The following is a 22,275-nucleotide window of genomic DNA, read 5'->3' on the forward strand; positions in this document are numbered from 1 at the left end:
TCCGGTTACCCCCAATTTTTTTCAGACAACTGCAGGTGCTGCTCCGGGACTCTATTTGGGCGCGCAAACCGCCCAGAGCCCGTTTGCAATTGCTTGCCAGACCAAAGGACAAGGGGGATCTGGGTCTCCCAGATCTCAGACAATACTACAGAGTGACTCTGCTAGCGAGAGTCGTTGATTGGCATTGTAATGGCCCACACAAGCAGTGGGTGGAGATGGAGATTGAGGATGGATCCATTCCCCTATTGACTTCCCCGTGGCTCCTGTCCTCCCTACCAAAAGACCTCAGAGGTCACCCCGTAGTGGGAGCTACGTTGGCTGTTGTGCGGAGGTTGTTCCGCTGCACACACATTGCTCCCCTGCCATCACCAATGACTCCGGTTATAGGTAATCCAGACTTCCCACCGGTATTTACCTACAAGAGACTGCGACAGTTGACAGTGGTGGGGAAACAGCGTCTGGGAGAGGTGTGGCCCTCGGGAGTGCTCCCGACCACGCAAACTGTCGCCGAGCTTTCTGACCCTCCGCTTGACTTGTTTAGTGCTTATCAACTTCGTCACTTTCTTCTGGCCATACAAAGGGCCCCCTACACTCCTAGAGACCTGACACCCTATGAATCCATCTGTCACAAAAGGGAACCTGTGCGACACACCCTCTCCCTCCTGTACAACCCATTGAGTAGTCAGGAGGAGGAGTCGACCCCCACCATTTATCCACAAATGGGAGAGGGACTTAGGCATCACATTTACCCCACAACAGATAGGGAAGATCCTGACCTTAGTACGTAAAGCTTCCATCGCAAACCAATATCAAGAATCAGGATACAAGATAGTCTCACGCTGGTATAGAGTCCCATACCTTCTGAATAAAATGGATAGATCAATCCCGGATGTTTGTTGGAGGTGAAATTCAGATACGGGGACCATGGGACACCTTTTCTGGGCATGCCTTGAGGAACTTTTGGGTTCCCAGCAGCGTGCCTTATATACTTGACCGAAACAGCCTGTTCGAAAATACAAAAAAACCCTCACGATGCAACTCCTGAATGCCGCCCGGGCCTGCATTCCCGCACTGTGGAGGCAGCCTCAGCCCCCATCCAAGGTGCTGTGGTATTCCAAAGTCAATCATATTCTCCGGATGGAAGAATTGACCGCCACCCTTCACAACACTGAAGAGGCATTTAGTGTTACATGGAGGCCCTGGAGGTATTTTACTGGTACTCGAGACTACATTCGGGAGGTGAGCAGTGCCTCTGTCCCAGAAAACGACTGAACATCAAACGTTTACCTACGTAGGCCATGTCTGCCCTGGGTCCCTTTTTGTCTTTATTTTTCTTTTTTTCCCCGCCGTCATCCCCCCACCTCCTCTCTCTCCATCTTTGCACTCTCGTCTTCCCCCGTCCTCCCTTTTGACTATGCCTTGTCTCCTTACTAGCCTTCGAGACCCAGAAGAACCCCAGGGTTCTGGACATGACCGGCTCATATTTTACTCTGGTTCACGTAGGTCATGATAAGCTGGCTCGCTGTGGTCCCAGTTGTTCTCCATGATTACATTTGTCTGAACGGAGCTGCACTAGTCCGTTACTCAGTACTACTGTACTACATGTCAGAGGTGGGGTTTCTCTCTTTTCTGCATGAAACTGTAGGACTCCCCTCTGAGAACCCAGAGTTATTTGGCTGCCTATTTTTTGTTACCATGTAATTGTGACCCTGGGTCATGCTGTATGGTTGACGGTTATATTTATGTTGTTCTACTTAATAAAAGAATAATAAAAATAAAAAAAAATAAGTCAATGCCAACAACTTAAAATTAAAGCCTATGGCATCGAGAAATCCCAGGCGGTCTCCCATCCAGGTACTTAACAGGTCCCAACCCTGCTTAGCCTCTGAGATCAAATGCACGCTCAACCCTCTTGACAAACGCAAGATGGTCACCTTGGGAAACAAACAAAAAAAACAAGTCAATGCCAACAACATAAAAAGAAGCCTGCGGCATTTGGAAAACCCAGGTGGTCTCCCATCCAGGTACAAACCAGGCCCAACCCTGCTTAGCCTCTGAGACCAAACGAGATTGGGCGCTTTCAGGGTGTTGTGCCCATAGGCAATTTCTTTGTGCACTCTCAACCCTCTTGACAAATGCCAAGATGGTCACCTTGGGAAACAAGGGAAAAAAAACAGGTCAAAGCCAACAACATAAAAAGAATCCTACGGCATCCGGTATTCCCAGGCGATCTCCCAATCAAGACACTAACCAGGCCAGATCCTTCTATGTCACCTGGTCTTCCCAGGCAGTCTCCCATCCAGGTACTAACCAGGCCTGACGCTGCTAAGCCTCTGAAATCAGACGAGATCGGGTGCTTTCAGGGTGATGTGGCCGTAAGCGTTCTCTTCAAGACACGCCCAACCCTCTTGACAAACGCCAAGATGGTCGCCTTGAGAAACAAGCGAAAAAAACAGTTCAAAGCCAACAACATAAAAAGAAGCCTATGGCACCTGGTATTTCCAGGCGATCTCCCATCCAGGTACTAACCAGGCCCGACACTGTTTAGCCTCTGAGATCAGATGAGATTGGGCGCTTTCAGGGTGATGGGGCCGTAGGTGACCTCTTTGGGCACTCTCAACCCTCTTGTTAAACGCCAAGATGGTCACCTTGGGAAACAAGCAAAAATAAACATCAGGTATTCACAGATGGTCTCCCATACAGGTATTAACCAGGCCATACACTGCTAGGCCTCAGAGATCAGATGAGATTGTGCGCTTTCAGGGTGATGTGGCCATAGGTGTTCTATTTAGACACTCTCAACCCTCTTGACAAATACCAAGATGGGAAACAAGTGAAAAAAAACAGGTCAACGCCAACAACATAGACCCTGGTGGTCTCCCATCTGACCCAGAACCTGCTTAGAGATCGGGCGCTTTCAGGGTGATGTGACCTCAGGCGAACGCTTTGGGACATACTCAAAACTCTTGACTGATGCTAAAATGGTCACCTTGGGAAACAAGCAAAAGAAAAACAGGTCAAAGCCAACAATATAAAAAGATTCCTACTGCACCTTTAATTAGGTAATATCCAGGCCGGACCCTGCTTAGCCTCTGAGATCAGATGAGATCGGGCGCTTTCTGGGGGATGTGGCCGTAGGAGATTTCTTTGTGCTCTCTCAGCCCTCTTGACAAATGCCAAGATGATCACCTTGGGAAACAAGCGGAAAAAAAAAAACATGTCAACGCCAACAACATAAAAAGAATCCTACGGCACCTGGTATTCCCAGTTGGTCTCCCATCCAGTTACTAATCAGGCCCGACAATGCTTAGCCTCCGAGATCAGACAAGATCAGGCACTTTCAAGGTGATGGGGCCATAGGCGATCTCTTCAGGCACTCTCAACCATCTTGACAAACGCCAACATGGGCATCTTGGGAAACAAGCGAAAAAAAACAAGTCATTGCCAACATTGGAGGCTAAGCAGGGTTGGGCAATCAGTTTCCTTGCCTGAAATAGGCATCTCAGAACTGCCATCTGGCTACTTCCCGGGTTTCCAACTCCTTCAACTAATCCCAGGAGACAATACTTCGCCTCCATCCTGGTGGAGGTTCCAAACACCTGATCAATGGTTCCTGTCACCTCTGTCCAGTAGCGGATCAACTTCGGGCATCTCCAAAACATGTGCATCATGTCTCCCCCCATGTTCCCGCACCGGGGCAACTTGCGTCCGGCCGTTCGGCCAAACTGAAAAAGTTTACGAGGAGCATAATAGGTTCTATATAATAAGAACAGATGTGAAATCCTCTGTGAGGAGAGCCACAATTCACCACAGGCAGAATTCCTGTGGCCAATTATAGCTCAGGGGGGTTTAGTACACACCCCACACTATATAAGGACGCCAGCGCGGCAGCCTTCTATAGTGTGTTGCGATGGTCAGGGAAAAAGGACACAGTACACAGTACACACCTGAAGCTACCCTTTATTACTGGTGTTCAATTTCTGCAATACATGCATCTGCAGTGCAGAAGTTAGAGTGGGTGTTGTGTGCCTCCTGCACAGTATACACCTTATTGCTGGTATTCTGTTTCTGTAATACAGGAACCTAGCACTGTTACAGTGCTAGGGTGTACAGAGAAGCTGGTATATATAGAAGACTACAGCATACAGAAGAAAGGCTAGTGAATACAGAATACAGACTCGTGTATGTAGATAGGCTGGAGTATACAGAGATGCTAGAGTAAACAGTGAGGCTGGGGTACACAGAGAGGCTAGTTTAAAGAGAGGCTAGTATATACAAAGATGTTAGTGTATATAGAGAGGTTAGTATATAGAGAGAGTCGAGTGTATACAGAAAGGACAGTGCATATAGAGAAGCTAGTGTATACAGAAGACAGGCTTGGGTATACATCAAAGCTGACATTCTATACAGAAGACTGGGTAGTGTATACAGAGAGTCTAGTGGGTACAGAAGACAAGCTAGTGTATTCTAGCTAGTTTTTACAGTCTAGTGTATACAGAAGACAGGCTGTGGTATACAGAGAGTTTAGTGTATTCAGAGAGTCTAGTGTATACAGTCGGCTAGTGTATACATAAGACTGGCTAGTTTACACAGTGTTTACAGAGATGCAAGGGTGTACAGAGAAGCTGGTATATATAGAAGACTATAGCATACAGAAGAAAGGCTAGTGAATACAGAATACAGACTCGTGTATGCAGATAGGCATGAGTATACAGAGATGCTAGAGTAAACAATGAGGCTGGGGTACACAGAGAGGCTAGCTTAAAGAGAAGCTAATATATACAAAGATGTTAGTGTATATAGAGAGGTTAGTGTATAGATAGAGTCGAGTGTATACAGTTAGGACAGTGCATATAGAGAGACTAGTGTATACAGAAGACAGGCTTGGGTACACATCCAAGCTGACAGTGTATACAGAAGACTGGGTAGTGTATACAGAGATTCTAGTGGGTACAGAAGACAGGCTGGTGTATTCTAGCTAGTTTTTACAGTCTAGCATATACAGAAGACAGGCTGTGGTATACAGAGGGTTTAGTGTATTACAGAGATGCAAGGGTGTACAGAGAAGCTAGTATATATAGAAGACTACAGCATACAGAAGAAAGGCTAGTGAATACAGAAAAAAAGTTTGGCTTCTACGGAGAGGCTAGTGTATGCAGAACACTATCTAGGGTATACAGAGAGGCTAGTGCATAGAGTGAAGCTATTGTATATAGAAGCCTGGTTAGTGTATACAGAGAAGCTAGTGTGTACAGAAGAAAGGCTAGACAGGCTATAAAGAGAGACAAGTTTTTACAGAAGACAGTTTGGGGTATACAGAGATGCTAGTTTATACAGAGAGACTAATGTATACAGAAGACAGGCTAGGGCATACAGAAGACAGAAGACGGGCTAGTGTATTCAGAACATAGGCTAGTGTATATCGAAGACAGGCTATTGTATGCAGAAGATCGGCTAATGGTGTATATAGAGAGGCTAGTGAATTTAGAGGGTAGGCCAAGTGATAACAGAAGACAATCTGGGCTATACAGAGACATTTCATCATTTCATCTAGCTCACATCTCTAATGGAGTTTGTCTCATTGCCATGTTATGCCTTTTCATTCTTATGCTAAATATAGATCACTACACGATTTTAATCATCCACATCAAGCATGCAATAAAACTATCATACATATAACCATGTTCTCTTTTGCTCTATTTTGCATATTTATAATTCTCCACATCAACTGTCACATTGAGTATGTGACAGTCCTGACACACCATCCTGACTTTTTTGTCTTTGTTTCTTATTAGAAATAGAGAGTACTAGCTCAAAATCCGGTTACATCTATTCACTTCGATGAGTTCTACCGCTAATTGTACGGTAATGCATAATGTTCACAAAACCATCCATTTGCTACCAGACATGCTGTACATACTAAGAGTAATGTAACTATCGCTCGCTAACGATAGTTTTATTGTTAACAGTTTTATTGCTTTTTTGACATTTACCGAGTATCTCTGACATTAACTGAGTATCTCTCTGCACTATGATCTTAATAATAATAATAATAATAATAATAATAGGATTGTAATGAAAGATCAACTAGTCTAATATAAGCTTTCTCATTGGTACCGGCATATCCTTTAAATTTAGACTAACGCAACTATTTCTCGGCCATTTTCAAGCTAAGCTTTCAATCTCTTACCTTTGAATAGCGATACTACCTCCCTACAATATTAAGCCATTTAAATGTCCTATTGGTCGCCTATATTATACAACTCTCTGAAAAGCCTATATGTAGAGAATAAAACTAGTCTTACATCTTAATAAAACTGTTATTGCTCAACCAGTATCAGTTGTCATGACAAATAAACGTTTCCACTGTTTGACTCTATTTTCTGTATTACTTCTTTTTCTCCACCTTAACTGTCACAGTTAAAACACAGTGACAAAACATTTCTTTTCACCGCAGCAAACTGTGAGAAAAGCAGTGTAAGCCGTCTTTCTGCCATATGCTTCAGAAAATTAATGTACCGCTTTTAAATCCATATCAATTCCACATAACCATGAAACGTCTTACAATTTTAATATTTACTGATAGCAATTACTGATATTAAATTATGACTATACCAGTGGAAAAGGACCGCGTAATGGAACTGTGAAATTAATCATAATCTCAGCGTTAACATAGCTGATAAATTTACGATTTACTCAACGATTTACTCAACGATTTAAACTTAGATTTTTTTCATTCTACTGTTCTCTTAAATTATGTACTGTTGTTCTGTATTTTAGCCGTGCTCATATTTCGTTTTATGTTGCAACCATCGAATCTCATTGCTATTCCGACATTCTGCCTTAATGAGGATATTACTTTGCAACTATCCCTTGATCCCTTTTGTGTATTCACTTTATCTCGACCTGTATATACTGCCTCAATATTTTCCTAATTTGTTTTGCTATACTTATTATTATTATATTATAGAGATTACTAACTCTAAATCATTGTAAACCTAACCATAGTTGTAATGTCTACAGCTAATTTTACGTTAAAGCAAAATTCACACAAAACCATTTTTTTAAAACCTTAAGAGTAACATTAAGAGTAATGCAGCCATCTCTCGCTACCTCTATGCAATAGGATTGTCTTTCCAGTGGAAACGGAGAACAGTCAGTGTAAGCCGTCTTCGTGCGCAACAAAATTAATGGAACGATTTACACGTTGGAATTTGCAAGCTACGTCAATTTACTCTTAAATAATGTACCTTTGCATTTATCCCTTGACTTTGAAACTATCCCTTGATCCGTTTTGTGTATTCACTATATCTCGACCTATACATACTGCCTCAATATTTTCCTAATTTGTTTTGCTATACTTATTGTTATTATTTTATAGAGATTACTATCTCTAAATCATTGTAACAAGTTATAATGTCTACAGCTAATTTTACGTTAAAGCAAAAGTCACACAAAACCATCTTTTTAAAACCTTTTACACATTGCACATTAAGAGAAATGCAACCATCTCTCGCTGACTCTATTTTGTGTATTACTTCTTCTCCACATTAACTGTCACACTGATAACCATTTGTAACACATAACACTTGCAACACATTTTTTAACAGCAGCAAAATGTGAGAAAAGCAGTGGGACGGTTTACTTGATTGAGAAGTGGTTACAGTAACAAAGCATAGCAATACAGTTTGATTACATTAATAACACATAATGCAAATACATTCACATCATGCATACATCCTAATGTAAGCTGTCTATCACTATTAATGTTCATGGTTACTGATACATTATGCCGATAACCAGTGGAAACGGAAAACAGTCAGTGTAAGCCGTCTTCGTGCGTAACAAAATTAATGGAACGATTTACACGTTGGAATTTTAAAGCTACGTCAATTTACTCTTAAATACCCTTTAGCTGCTTAGCTCACACTTTGCTGTATGTAGCCGCGTTTACATGTAAGTAACCAATGGGGAATGACATTTCATGTCCATCTCACATCTCTAATGCAATTTGTCTCTTTGCCATGTCATACTTTGCCAGTTATTATACTTTCTCATCCGATAGAAACCTAGTCGTTGCTGATATTTCATGATTACAGCAATTATCTCATCTAATTGCTATTCCGACATTCTGCCTTGGTATTACTTTGCAACGCTCTATTGAACAATGTAAAGGTAAGCTAGATATTTTGTTTATTTCCACTTAAACTCGACCAATATATACTGTCTCAATATTATCCGTTCTAATTTTGCTAAATTAGATTGTAGAGTTTGCTATGTCTAAATCCAGGTTACCTACTGACCTTTATTACGTATACTGCTAATTTTAGGGTAATACAAAACCATCTTATTGCTTCTTGGCACGCTGCACATATTAAGAGTAATGCAATGCTACCGTGAACAGTTTAATTGCTTGTCTCATATTTAGCTGGTATCTCTCTGCTATAGGAAACTGAATTTGTACTACAACTCATCTAATATCAATCCACTCAGTGCTACCGGGATAACTTTTACATTTAGAGTAATGAAATTATTTCTCAGTCACTTTGGAGCTACTGCAACTAACGCTTCCGATCTCATTTCGAATGCAATACTTAATCTCTGCTATTGCAGAATATTTAGCTGCTAACGTACAGCTAATCACACTTTGCTGTACGTAGCCGTGGGGATTGGCATTTCATCTCTAATTCATATTCACATTTCTAATGCAGTTTGTCTTTTTGCCATGTCATCCTCTGTTAGTTATTATGCTTTCTCATCCTTGTGCTATATTTGGGGTATATTCACTACATGATTAAAGACACGTAATGAACCTGATTGATAAAAACCTACACACGTCGTTGCTGTTATTTCGTGTATTTCCACTTAAACCCGACCTGTATATACTGTCTCAATATTAATTTTAGAGTTATTTTGCTATATTTATTATTAGTATAAATCTCTAAATCCTGGTAAACCAGCTCACACTAAACCATCTAATTTCTACCTTACACGCAGCACATATTAACATATTAACATTTAGCCGGTATCTCTCTGCAATAGTAAACGAAATGTGTAGATCACTCATCTAATATCGTCTTTTCAGTGCTACCGGAACAACTTTTAAATTTAGAGTAATGCAACGATTTCTCAGTTTTATGAAGCTACTGCAACTAACGCTTTGGATCTCTTTCCTGATAAATTACGCTCTGCAATATTAAGCCATGTAAATTGTCCTATTGGTCTGCTAACAATGCTATGTATAATAATACAAATCTTTCAAAAGCAATATCGTCTCACTGCAATACTTACACTCTGCATAATATATATGAATAATGCGAATAATGATAATAATGCTAATAATAAAGTCGTCTAAAACTCGGCTATAAGTAGAGAATAAAACTATCTTACATCAAAATAAACCATGTACTGCCAAACCAATAACGGCCAATTACTTAATTTCTATCAGTCAATGACTTAACAAAATAAACTTAGCACTCTTTTTTGTATAGTTGTAGTTCTCCACATTAACTGTCACATTGATATCACCACTGACAACACACCACTTTTTAACAGCACCAAAATATGAAAAAAGCACTTTACATGTTTCAGAAGTAGTTGCATTAGCAAAAAATAAAGTCCTGTCTTCTTTACACGCTAGCTTTAATCTCTCTGTGTACAGTGTAAGAGTATCTGTAAAAAAAAATAGCCGGTCTTCTGCATACTCTAGCCTCTCTGTGTAACACAGTCTCTCTCTGGATTCCCTAGCCTCCATCTCTGCATACCCAGGACCTTCCTCTGTATAATCTAGCCTATCTGTATACACTAGCCTGTCTTTTGTACAAATTAGATTCTCTGTAGCCGGTCTTCTGTATACACGAGCCTCACTGTCTTCTCTTGGTTGTCTTTTGTATACACTAGCATCTCTTTATACATTAGCTCTCTGTATACCCAAGCCTCTCTGTATACACTAGTCCGTCTGTATACACTAGCAAGCCTGCATACACTAGCCTCTCTGTGTAACCCAGCCTCCATCTCTGCATACCCAGGACGTTCTTCTCTATAATCTAGCCTATTTGTATACACTAGCCTGTCTTTTGTACACATTAGCCTCTCTGTATAAACTAGCCGGTCCTCTGTATACACTAGTCCATCTGTATACACTAGCAAGTATGCGTACTCTAGCCCCTCTCTCTGTATACCTTAGCCTCCATCTCTGCATACCCAGGATGTTCTTCTGTATAATCTAGCCTATCTGTATAATCTAGCCTATCTGTATACACTAGCCTGTCTTTTGTACACATTTGCCTCTCTGTATAAACTAACCGGTCTTCTGTATACACTAGTCCGCCTGTAAACACTAGCAAGTATGCATACTCTAGCCTCTCTCTCTGTATACCCTAGCCTCCATCTCTGCATACCCAGGACGTTATTCTGTATAATCTAGCCTATCTGTATACACTAGTGACCATCTTGGCATGTGTTAAGAGGGTTGATAGTGCACAAAGAAATTGCCTACGAGCACAACACCCTGAAAGCGCCCAATCTCGTTTGGTCTCAGAGGCTAAGCAGGGTTGGGCCTGGTTTGTACCTGGATGGGAGACCGCCTGGGTTTTCCAGATGCCGCAGGCTTATTTTTATGTTGTTGGTGTTGACCTGTTTTTTTCGCTTGTTTCCCAAAGTGATCATCTTGGCATTTGTCAAGAGGGTTGAGAGTGCCTAAAGAAATTGCTTACAGCCGCATCACCCTGAAAGCACCCTATCTCTTCTGATCTCAGAGGCTAAGAAGGGTTGGGCCTAGTTAGTACTTGAATGGGAGACGGCCTTGGAATACCAGGTGCCGTATTCTTCTTTTTATGTTGTTGGCGTTGACCTGTTTTTTTTTCGCTTGTTTCCCAGGGTGACTATCTTGGCATTTTTCAAGAGGGATGAGAGTGCCCAAAGAGATTGCCTATGGGCACATCACCCTGAAAGCGCCCAATCTCCGCTGATCTCAGAGGCTAGAAAGGGTCGCGCTTTGTTAATACCTGGATGGGAGACCGCCTGGAAATACTAGGTGCGGTAGGCTTCTTTTTATGTTGTTGGCGTTGACTTGTTTTTTTTGTTTGTTTCCCAAGGTGACCATCTTGGCGTTTGTCAAGAGGGTTGAGCGTGCCTGAAAAAATCTACTATGGCTGCATCACCCTGAAAGAGCCAAATCTCATTTGATCTCAGAGGCTAAGCAGGGTTGGGACCTGGTTAGTACCTGGATGGGAGACCGCCTGGGATTTCTCGATGCCATAGGCTTTTTTTTAAGTTGTTGGCATTGACTTATTTTTTTTTTTTATTCTTTTATTAAGTATAAGTAGAACAACATAAATATAACAGTCAACCATACAGCATGACCCAGGGTCACAATTACATGGTAACAAAAAATAGGCAGCCAAATAACTCTGGGTTCTCAGAGGGGAGTCCTAGATTTTCATGCTGAAAAGAGAGAAACCCCACCTCGGACATGTAGTGCAGTATAACTAATGCAGCTCCGTTCGGACTTTAGCCAGAATTTTTATATCTGCTTGGAGCAGCGAGATGGGGCGATAGGAATTCGGGGAGTGGGTATCCTTTCCTGGCTTGGGTATCACTATAATAATTGCCTGCCGTAGAGTATCAGGTAGGGACCCGGAGTCAAATATGTGTGTATATAATCTCAACAATTCTGGCACTAGTGTCTCAGAGTAGTGGGCATAGAAATCCAGGGGAATACCATCCAGTCCAGGGGCCTTAGCCATTGCAAGGGATGCCACCGCTAGCCTAATCTCATCTGCCGATATCGGGGCCTCAAGAGACTCAACCTGAGCCTCAGACAGGTAGGGAAGAGAGATATCTCGGAGGTACAACCCCGTCTCAGTTCTCGGCCTATGCACCTGCGACTCATAAAGGGCAGCATAGTAAGCACGAAACATGCTGGCCACTGTTGGCAGATCAGTCACCTCCTCACCCCCATTGTCAGAAAACGAAACCACCACCGGGGGCTTGGAGTCCCGATGCGCCAAGTAGGCCAGCAACTTTCCCGCCCTCTCTCCTTGTTCAAACACCCGTTGCTTAACAAAAAACAACTTTTGCTTAGCCTGTTCAATGTGGAGGTGATCTACTAGCCTTGTGTGGTGACGTAATACCTGGGCCTTAGCAGGTGTGGGGTCAGTAGTGAAGTCAGTGGTCACCGAGTCCAGCTCCCGTAGGGCATTAGATAGCAAAGTCTTGGAGGTACGCTTCAACCGGTTAATCCGGTGTGTTAAATTGGAGCGTACGTGCAGTTTAAAAGCCTCCCAGGTACAGTCAACCGGAGCCATCCCCTAATTAGTAGTAAAGAAAAACCCCCATTCGTCCCCTAAGTCTTCGCTGGCCGGGTACAACATGGCGTACTTGAGGTGAGGTGCCCTAAGGCGCCTCTTGACTTCCACGAATCGGGAACGACGTTTTTGAACTTCTGCGGAGAAGTCAGGAAACACTGAGATATGTCCGTTCTGAAACGGGATGTTGCCTTTTTCACGAGTAAGGCGAAGGATGGCATCCCTATCCCGGTAATTTAACAGCTTAGCAATGCACGTGCGAGGAGGTGCCCCCTCCGGCGGCGGGCGGGCAGGCATTCTGTGGGCCCTTTCAATAATAAATGAGGTAGAGAACGCTTCCCTACCGTAGGCCTTAATCAGGAGAGATTCCAAAAATGTCGCCGGGTCAGCCCCCTCGGAGCCCTCCGGCAGGCCGATAAAGCAGAGGTTAGATCTGCGGGCCCTATTCTCAAGGTCGTCCTGTTTCTGGGCCAGCTGCTGGAGCTGCCTTTGCACATCCTCTTGGGCATGCTGCAGAGGGAACAGGACATCTTCGGCCTGACTGATCCGGGTTTCAGTTTCCTTCACTCTGTCACGCAGTTTAGCCATGTCCTGTCGGATAAGTGAGACATCCACCCTAACCTCCTCAAGTTTAGTTGTCAGTGTGGTCTGGCAGGTAGAAATTGCCTCAAGCACCTTCGCCGTGTCTGAGGTAACAGGTTCTGCAGTCGGAGTGGACTGTCCGCCATGTTGGCCCTCATGGTCCCGCCGGAACTTTTCAAGAGATGCCGCCGCTGCAGACTGCTTCTTCGTCGGAGACATCGTCCCAATGTATACACAAGAAGGTAGCGGGTATTACACCGGTAAAATCATAGGTAAAACAGTTAGTGGGCACCCAGGATCACTACAGGAGATCGCGGTAGGAGCGGAGCTCAGGTCACAAGCGTCCTACTCCATTGCTGTCCAGGCCACGCCCCGTGCCATAGGCTTCTTTTTATGTTATTGGCTTTGAACTGTTTTTTTCGCTTGTTTCTCAAGGCGACCATCTTGGCGTTTGTCAAGAGGGTTGGGCGTGTCTTGAAGAGAACGCTTACGGCCACATAACCCTGAAAGCACCCGATCTCGTCTGATTACAGAGGCTTAGCAGCGTCAGGCCTGGTTAGTACCTGGATGGGAGACTGCCTGGGAAGACAAGGTGACATAGAAAGATCTGGCCTGGTTAGTGTCTTGATTGGGAGATCGCCTGGGAATACCGGATGCCGTAGGATTCTTTTTATGTTGTTGGCTTTGACCTGTTTTTTTTCCCTTGTTCCCCAAGGTGACCATCTTGGCATTTGTCAAGAGGGTTGAGAGTGCACAAAGAAATTGCCTACGGGCACAACACCCTGAAAGTGCCCAATCTCGTTTGGTCTCAGAGGCTAAGCAGGGTTGGGACCTGGTTAGTACCTGGATGGAAGACCGCCTGGGATTTCTCAATGCCATAGGCTTTAGTTTTAAGTTGTTGGCATTGACTTATTTTTTTTATTTTTATTATTCTTTTATTAAGTAGAACAACATAAATATAACAGTCAACCATACAGCATGACCCAGGGTCACAATTACATGGTAACAAAAAATAGGCAGCCAAATAACTCTGGGTTCTCAGAGGGGAGTCCTACAGTTTCATGCAGAAAAGAGAGAAACCCCACCTCGGACATGTAGTACAGTATAACTAGTGCAGCTCCGTTCAGACAAATGTAATCATGGAGAACAACTGGGACCACAGCGAGCCAGCTTATCATGACCTACGTGAACCAGAGTAAAATATGAGCCGGTCATGTCCAGAACCCTGGGGTTCTTCTGGGTCCCGAAGGCTAGTAAGGAGACAAGGCATAGTCAAAAGGGAGGACGGGGGAAGAAGAGAGTGCAAAGACGGAGAGAGAGGAGGTGGGGGGATGGCGGCGGGGAAAAAAAGAAAAATAAAGACAAAAAGGGAGGGGGGAATGCCACCCAGGGCAGACATGGCCTACGTAGGTAAACGTTAGATGTTCAGTCGTTTTCTGGGACAGAGGCAATGCTCACCTCCCGAATGTAGTCTCGAGTACCAGTAAAATACCTCCAGGGCCTCCATGTAACACTAAATGCCTCTTCAGTGTTGTGAAGGGTGGCGGTCAATTCTTCCATCCGGAGAATATGATTGACTTTGGAATACCACAGCACCTTGGAAGGGGGCTGAGGCTGCCTCCACAGTGAGGGAATACAGGCCCGGGCGGCATTCAGGAGCTGCATCGTGAGGGTTTTTTTGTATTTTCGAACAGGCTGTTCGGTCAAGTGTAGAAGGCACGCTGCTGGGAACCCAAAAGTTCCTCAAGGCCGGGCATGCCCAGAAAAGGTGTCCCATGGTCCCCGTATCTGAATTTCACCTCCAACAAACATCCGGGATCGATCTATCCATTTTATTCAGAAGGTATGGGACTCTATACCAGCGTGAGACTATCTTGTATCCTGATTCTTGATATTGGTCTGCTTTATGTACTAAGGTCAGGATCTTCCCTATCTGTTGTGGGGTAAATGTGATGCCTAAGTCCCTCTCCCATTTGTGGATAAATGGTGGGGGTCGACTCCTCCTCCTGACTACTCAATAGGTTGTACAGGAGGGTGAGGGTGTGTCGCCCAGGTTCCCTTTTGTGACAGATGGATTCATAGGGTGTCAGGTCTCTAGGAGTGTAGGTGGCCCTTTGTATGGCCAGAAGAAAGTGACGAAGTTGATAAGCACTAAACAAGTCAAGCGGAGGGTCAGAAAGCTCGGCGACAGTTTGCGTGGTCGGGAGCTCTCCCGAGGGCCACACCTCTCCCAGACGCTGTTTCCCCACCACTGTCAACTGTCGCAGTTTCTTGTTGGTAAATCCCGGTGGGAAGTCTGGATTACCTATAACCAGAGTCATTGGTGATGGCAGGGGAGCAATGTGTGTGCAGCGGAACAACCTCCGCACAACAGCCAACGTAGCTCCCACTACGTGGTGACCTCTGAGGTCTTTTGGTAGGGAGGACAGGAGCGACGGGGAGGTCAATAGGGGAATGGATCCATCCTCAATCTCCATCTCCACCCACTGCTTGTGTGGGCCATTACAATGCCAATCAACGACTCTCGCTAGCAGAGTCACTCTGTAGTATTGTCTGAGATCTGGGAGACCCAGACCCCCTTGTCCTTTGGTCTGGCAAGCAATTGCAAACGGGCTCTGGGCGGTTTGCGCGCCCAAATAAAGTCCCAGACCAGCACCTGCAGTTGTCTGAAAAAGATTAGGGGTAACCGGATCAGTAATGTCTGGAACATGTATAAGATCCGCGGGAGGGCCGTCATTTTGAATGCATTACAGCGCCCGAACCAGGTCAGTGTTAAAGCATGCCAGTTTCCCAAATCAGATTTCAGTCTATCCAGGAGAGGGACAAAATTAAGCGGGTACAATTGCGCTAAATCCGCTGCGATGTCAACGCCCAGGTAACGTATAGATTTTTCAGCCCAGTAGAATGGAAAAGCGGAGCGGAGCCTCTTGGCCTCACCATCCGGGACCCATATATTCAATACAGCCGACTTGGCGCAATTGATTTTATAGTTTGATAGGCTGCCGTATCACTGTAGAGATGCAAGTATATTGGGAAGCAAAATGTGTGGATTAGAGACGGAAAAAATTAGATCGTCAGTGTACGCCGCAATTTTGTGGTGTGCCGAGGGTTTGGATATGCCAGTAATATTCGGGTCATTCCGAACGTGACACATAAGTGGTTCCAGTGTCAGAATAAAAATTAGAGGAGACAGAGGGCACCCCTGCCTCGTCCCATTAGTGATGGGGAAAGAGTTTGAGCACCACTCGTTCACCCGTACCGCTGCCGACGGCGTGGAGTAAAGCGACATTACCCAGCTCATCATGTTGGGGCCAAGACCTATATGTTCCAGGGTGGCCTGCATAAAGTGCCAGGCCACCCTGTCAAAGGCCGTCTCCGCGTCCGTTGACAACATAAGCAAGGGCCTTCCCTGTACATGCGCCGCATGGATTAAATTGAGGACTCGGGCCGTATTGTCTCTAGCTTCCGACTTATTTTTATTTTTTTTGCTTGTTTCCCAAGGTGACCATCTTGGCGTTTGTGAAGAGGGTTGAAAGTACCTGAAGAGATTGCCTACGGGCACATCACCCTGAAAGCACTCGATCTCGTTTGATGTTGGAGGCTAAGAAGAGTCGAGCCTTGTTAGTAGCTGGATGGGAGACCGCCTGGGAATACCAGGTGTCATAGACTTCTTTTTATGTTGTTGGCGTTGACCTGTTTTTTTTTCGCTTGTTTCCCAAAGTGACCATCTTGGTGTTTGTCAAGAGGGTTGAGAGTGCCTGAAGAGATTGCCTATGGCCACATCACTCTGAAAGCACCCAATCTCGTCTGATCTTGGAGGCTAAGAAGAGTCGGGCCTGGTTAGTACCTGGATGGGAGACCACCTGGGAATACCAGTTATTGTAGGCTTCTTTTTATGTTGTTGGCGTTGATTCGTTTTTTTTTTTTGCTTGTTTCCCAAGGTGACCATCTTGGCATTTGTCAAGAGGGTTGAGAGTGCCCAAAGAGATCGCTTACAGCAGCATCACCCTGAAAGAGCCCTATCTCTTCTCTTCTCTGAGGCTAAGAAGGGTTGGGCCTAGTTAGTACCTGGATGGGAGATGGCGTTGGAATACCAGGTGCCGTATTCTTCTTTTTATGTTGTTGACATTGACCTGTTTTTTTTCGCTTGTATCTCAAGGTGACTATCTTGGCATTTGTCAAGAGGGTTGAGAATGCCCAAAGAGATTGCCTATGGGCACATAACCCTGAAAGCACCCGATCTCCTCTAATCTCAGAAGCTAAACAGGGTTGGGCCTTGCTAGTACCTGGATTGGAGACCAATCCATACTAGGTGCTGTAGGCTTCTTTTTATGTTGTTGGCCTTGACCTGTTTTTTTTTCACTTGTTTCCCAAGGTGACCATCTTGGCGTTTGTGAAGAGCGTTGAGAGTGTCCGAAGAGATCACCTACGGCCCCATCACCCTGAAAGCGCCCAATCTCGTCTGATCTCGGATGCTAAACAGTGTCAGGCCTGGTTAGTACCTGGATGGGAGACCGCCTGGGAATACCAGGTGCCATAGGCTTCTTTTTTTTTATTTAGTAGTATGCGACATACAATGCAAAGGCAACTACACAGAATGTGTGATACAAATAGTTACAAACAAACGATCATATTGCATGGATATCAGAGCCAATGGTAAGAAGTCAGAGGAGAATAGCACGTGTACAGCTTTGCGGTCATATCAAGATGAGATTAAAGCTCCATCTCGTTGGGATCCTCTACCACTTAAAATATTATTGATACTAGCCGTGCTACCCTCGAAGAGTTTAGATATCCATAGATAGGGGAAGAGTATTGTGTAGTAGTCAAATGGGGTCGGAACATACCATTTTCTTTTCCCTTTTTTGAGTTAAGAAGGGAAATAGTAGAACTGAAAGGAGGGAGAAGGGGAAAGAGAAGATTGGGGAAGGAAATGGCAGAAAAGGAAAAGAAGGGGTAAGGGGGTGTCGTGGGTAGAGTGGATAGGATGGGGTCCCCTCCCAGGGAGCAAGAGACGCCCTCGGCTCACTAGCTCATCAGCTGTCCAACGTTTGGAACAGCGATCTCCAACGATCACCATGAGCTTACTGTGTCTCGCAGAGGTATTCTTCCGAAAAGCTAAACTGGGTCCAGTAGAACCATCTGTTCCCATGCTCCTCCGTTTTATCCCTCATTGTGGAAGTCAGGTCTTCCATTCGTTCAATATCATTTACCCTTGCGAACCACTGGGCCACCATTGGAGCAGATTGCTCTTTCCACTGACTTGGGATGCAGGCCCTAGCTGCATTGAGGAGATGTTTAAGTAAGGACTTATGATAACGCTTTCTCGACATAGGAGTTAGATTGAGAAGAACTGCTGCGGGGATCATTGGCTAAGGAAATGTCTGTGAACTTGTGGATGAGTCTCAGGACAGGCTGCCAGAATGTTTGTAATTTAGGGCATTCCCAGAAAATGTGGAGAATGGTGCCAGCCTGTTGCCCACAGCGACAGCAGCGGTCAGATTGACCGGGGAATATTTTGGCCAACACCACCGGTGTACGATACCAGTGTGTGATCAGCTTATATGAGATCTTCTGATATTTACTGCAGAGTGACGACTTATGGGCGAAAAAGAGTATTCTGTCCTTCTGTGGTTTGGAGAATGTAGTTTGTAAGTCCCTTTTCCATTTAGCTAGGAAGGGTGGATCCGTGGAGGATTGTGCGTCTGTCAGGATTTGGTAGGACCTAGAGAGGGAACCACGAATTGGGCCATCATTCAGACAAAGTTCCTCGAAGGGGTGGAATTGTCTAGAGAAGAACGAATGGTTAGGTAGTGATCCGAGGAAATGGATTAGCTATCTAGCTCTCCAGCTATCCAATGCAACAGGTACTTGCTCTAGCAGTATGGTCCCCATGGGAATCAAGTCCGTGGGTCCAAGAAATAGGGCTGCTCTCAGAAGCCCTTTCGGGGCTTGCCTGGTAAAGGCTTGGTCAGACAGGCCCGGAGGAAATCTAGGATGTCCAATGATTGGGGTCATAGGAGAAGGGAAGTTAGTCAGGTGGGAAAGGTGAAAAAAACTATCCATCTCGGCGAGCGAGGGGCCAATTAACGGGTGAGTAGTCACACAGGGCTCCAATGGCCTCCCCGCCCAAGGCAGACCAGCCAGTGGAACCCGCGCCATCTCCTGCGATAGCTTGATCCATAGCTTCAGTTCCCCATGCCGGTGTCTTATCACATATGGTCCCCCATCGGATAGTGTCCGCTGTGTACTGCGCATGCGCAGTACACAGCAACACAGATTCCGAAAATTGCAGAGCATGAACTGCGCCTGCGCACTGAGTCCAGGTTCTATCCCCACTATCCAAGTGGACATAGAGTAAGAATATAAAAGAGCCGAGCGCAGCGAGGCCGAGTTCGAAGCGTGGCGAGCGAAGCTCGCCTGCGAGGGGCCCTCTAATATTCACAACCCTATGTCCGCTTGGATGGTGGGGCTACCACCTCCACTCACCGCGCAGGCGCTGTTCAGCTTCGGAGATTTTCCGAAGCTTCGTCTGCTCCGTACTGCGCATGCGCAGTACGGCGCGGACACTATATCATGGCCGGACAGTATATGGCAGAACACCGGCACCAGTCAACCACCGGTGTCATGTGCGTCGCTGTGTAATATAGAGCAGGGTCCGGGAAGCCAATACCTCCCCGCAATTTCGGTCGCAATAGCATTGCCCTACCAATACGCATATGTTTTCCGCGCCAGAGGAACTTGATAAAGATTGAGCGAACCGCATGAAAGGAAGTCTGGGGTATTTTGATAGGTAAGGCTTGTAGTAGATACAGAAGTCGTGGCATCGCGTTCATCTTCAACACGTTACAGCGTCTGAACCATGACAGAGCTAGTGGGTCCCATCTTTTAATAACTAGACCATGCTTTACTCCACGCCGTCGGCAGCGGTACGGGTGAACGAGTGATGCGCGGACTCTTTCCCCATCACTAATGGGACGAGGCAGGGGTGCCCTCTGTCTCCCCTAATTTTTAATCTGACACTGGAACCACTTATGTGTCACGTTCGGAATGACCCGAATATTACTGGCATAGCCAAACCCTCGGCACACCACAAAATTGCGGCGTACGCTGACGATCTAATTTTTTCCGTCTCCAATCCACACATTTTGCTTCCCAATATACTTGCGTCTCTACAGCGATATGGCAGCCTATCAAACTATAAAATCAATTGCGCCAAGTCGGCTGTATTGAATATATCGGTCCCGGATGGTGAGGCCAAGAGGCTCCGCTCCGCTTTTCCATTCTACTGGGCTGAAAAATCTATATGTTACCTGGGCGTTGACATCGCAGCGGATTTAGCGCAATTGTACCCGCTTAATTTTGTCCCTCTCCTGGATAGGATGAAATCTGATTTGGGAAACTGGCATGCTTTAACACTGACCTGGTTCGGGCGCTGTAATGCATTCAAAATGACGGCCCTCCCGCGGATCTTATACATGTTCCAGACATTACCGATCCGGTTACCCCCAATTTTTTTCAGACAACTGTAGGTGCTGCTCCGGGACTTTATTTGGGCGCGCAAACCGCCCAGAGCACGTTTGCAATTGCTTGCCAGACCAAAGGACAAGGGGGGTCTGGGTCTCCCAGATCTCATACAATACTACAGAGTGACTCTGCTAGCGAGAGTCGTTGATTGGCATTGTAATGGCCCACACAAGCAGTGGGTGGAGATGGAGATTGAGGATGGATCCATTCCCCTATTGACCTCCCCGTGGCTCCTGTCCTCCCTACCAAAAGACCTCAGAGGTCACCCCGTAGTGGGAGCTACATTGGCTGTTGTGCGGAGGTTGTTCCGCTGCACACACATTGCTCCCCTGCCATCACCAATGACTCCGGTTATAGGTAATCCAGATTTCCCACCGGGATTTACCAACAAGAAACTGCGACAGTTGACAGTGGTGGGGAAACAGCGTCTGGGAGAGGTGTGGCCCTCAGGAGGGCTCCCGACCACGCAAACTGTCGCCAAGCTTTCTGACCCTCCGCTTGACTTGTTTAGTGCTTATCAACTTCGTCACTTTCTTCTGGCCATACAAAGGGCCCCCTACACTGCTAGAGACCTGACACCCTATGAATCCATCTGTCACAAAAGGGAACCTGGGTGACACACCCTCTCCCTCCTGTACACCTATTGAGTAGTCAGGAGGAGGAGTCGACCCCCACCATTTATCCACAAATGGGAGAGGGACTTAGGCATCACATTTACCCCACAACAGATAGGGAAGATCCTGACCTTAGTACATAAAGCAGACCAATATCAAGAATCAGGATACAAGATAGTCTCACGCTGGTATAGAGTCCCATACCTTCTGAATAAAATGGATAGATCGATCCCGGATGTTTGTTGGAGGTGAAATTCAGATACGGGGACCATGGGACACCTTTTCTCGGCATGCCCGGCCTTGAGGAACTTTTGGGTTCCCAGCAGCGTGCCTTCTACACTTGACCGAACAGCCTGTTCGAAAATACAAGAAAACCCTCACGATGCTACTCCTGAATGCCGCCCGGGCCTGCATTCCCGCACTGTGGAGGCAGCCTCAGCCCCCATCCAAGGTGCTGTGGTATTCCAAAGTCAATCATATTCTCCGGATGGAAGAATTGACCGCCACCCTTCACAACACTGAAGAGGCATTTAGTGTTACATGGAGGCCCTGGAGGTATTTTACTGGTACTCGAGACTACATTCGGGAGGTGAGCAGTGCCTCTGTCCCAGAAAACGACTGAACATCTAACGTTTACCTACGTAGGCCATGTCTGCCCTGGGTGGCATTCCCCCCCTCCCTTTTTGTCTTTATTTTTCTTTTTTTCCCCGCCGCCATCCCCCCACCTCCTCTCTCTCCGTCTTTGCACTCTCTTCTTCCCCCGTCCTCCCTTTTGACTATGCCTTGTCTCCTTACTAGCCTTCGGGACCCAGAAGAACCCCAGGGTTCTGGACATGACCGGCTCATATTTTACTCTGGTTCACGTAGGTCATGATAAGCTGGCTCGCTGTGGTCCCAGTTGTTCTCCATGATTACATTTGTCCGAACGGAGCTGCACTAGTTATACTGTACTACATGTCGGAGGTGGGGTTTCTCTCTTTTCTGAATGAAACTGTAGGACTCCCCTCTGAGAACCCAGAGTTATTTGGCTGCCTATTTTTTGTTACCATGTAATTGTGACCCTGGGTCATGCTGTATGGTTGACTGTTATATTTATGTTGTTCTACTTAATAAAAGAATAATAAAAATAAAAAAAATAAGTCAATGCCAACAACTTAAAACTAAAGCCTATGGCATCGAGAGGTCCCAACCCTGCTTAGCCTCTGAGATCAAATGCACGCTCAACCCTCTTAACAAACGCCAAG

The 22,275-nt window shown here is 45.6% G+C and overlaps 4 pseudogenes; 2 read left to right on the forward strand and 2 right to left on the reverse strand.

The window, feature by feature from the left end:
• Positions 1–2,480: 2,480 nt before the first annotated feature.
• LOC143947580 (5S ribosomal RNA) lies at positions 2,481–2,599 on the reverse strand (annotated as a pseudogene).
• A 644-nt stretch (positions 2,600–3,243) lies between these two features.
• LOC143948652 (5S ribosomal RNA) lies at positions 3,244–3,362 on the reverse strand (annotated as a pseudogene).
• A 13,297-nt stretch (positions 3,363–16,659) lies between these two features.
• On the forward strand, positions 16,660–16,778 carry LOC143945503 (5S ribosomal RNA; annotated as a pseudogene).
• Positions 16,779–17,314: 536 nt separating this feature from the next.
• LOC143957632 (5S ribosomal RNA) lies at positions 17,315–17,433 on the forward strand (annotated as a pseudogene).
• Positions 17,434–22,275: the final 4,842 nt, after the last annotated feature.

This window comes from Lithobates pipiens, unplaced genomic scaffold, assembly GCF_037356315.1.
Source record: "Lithobates pipiens isolate NorthernLeopardFrog02 unplaced genomic scaffold, aLitPip1_a1.2 Scaffold_10, whole genome shotgun sequence".
Taxonomy (NCBI): Eukaryota; Metazoa; Chordata; class Amphibia; order Anura; family Ranidae; genus Lithobates; species Lithobates pipiens.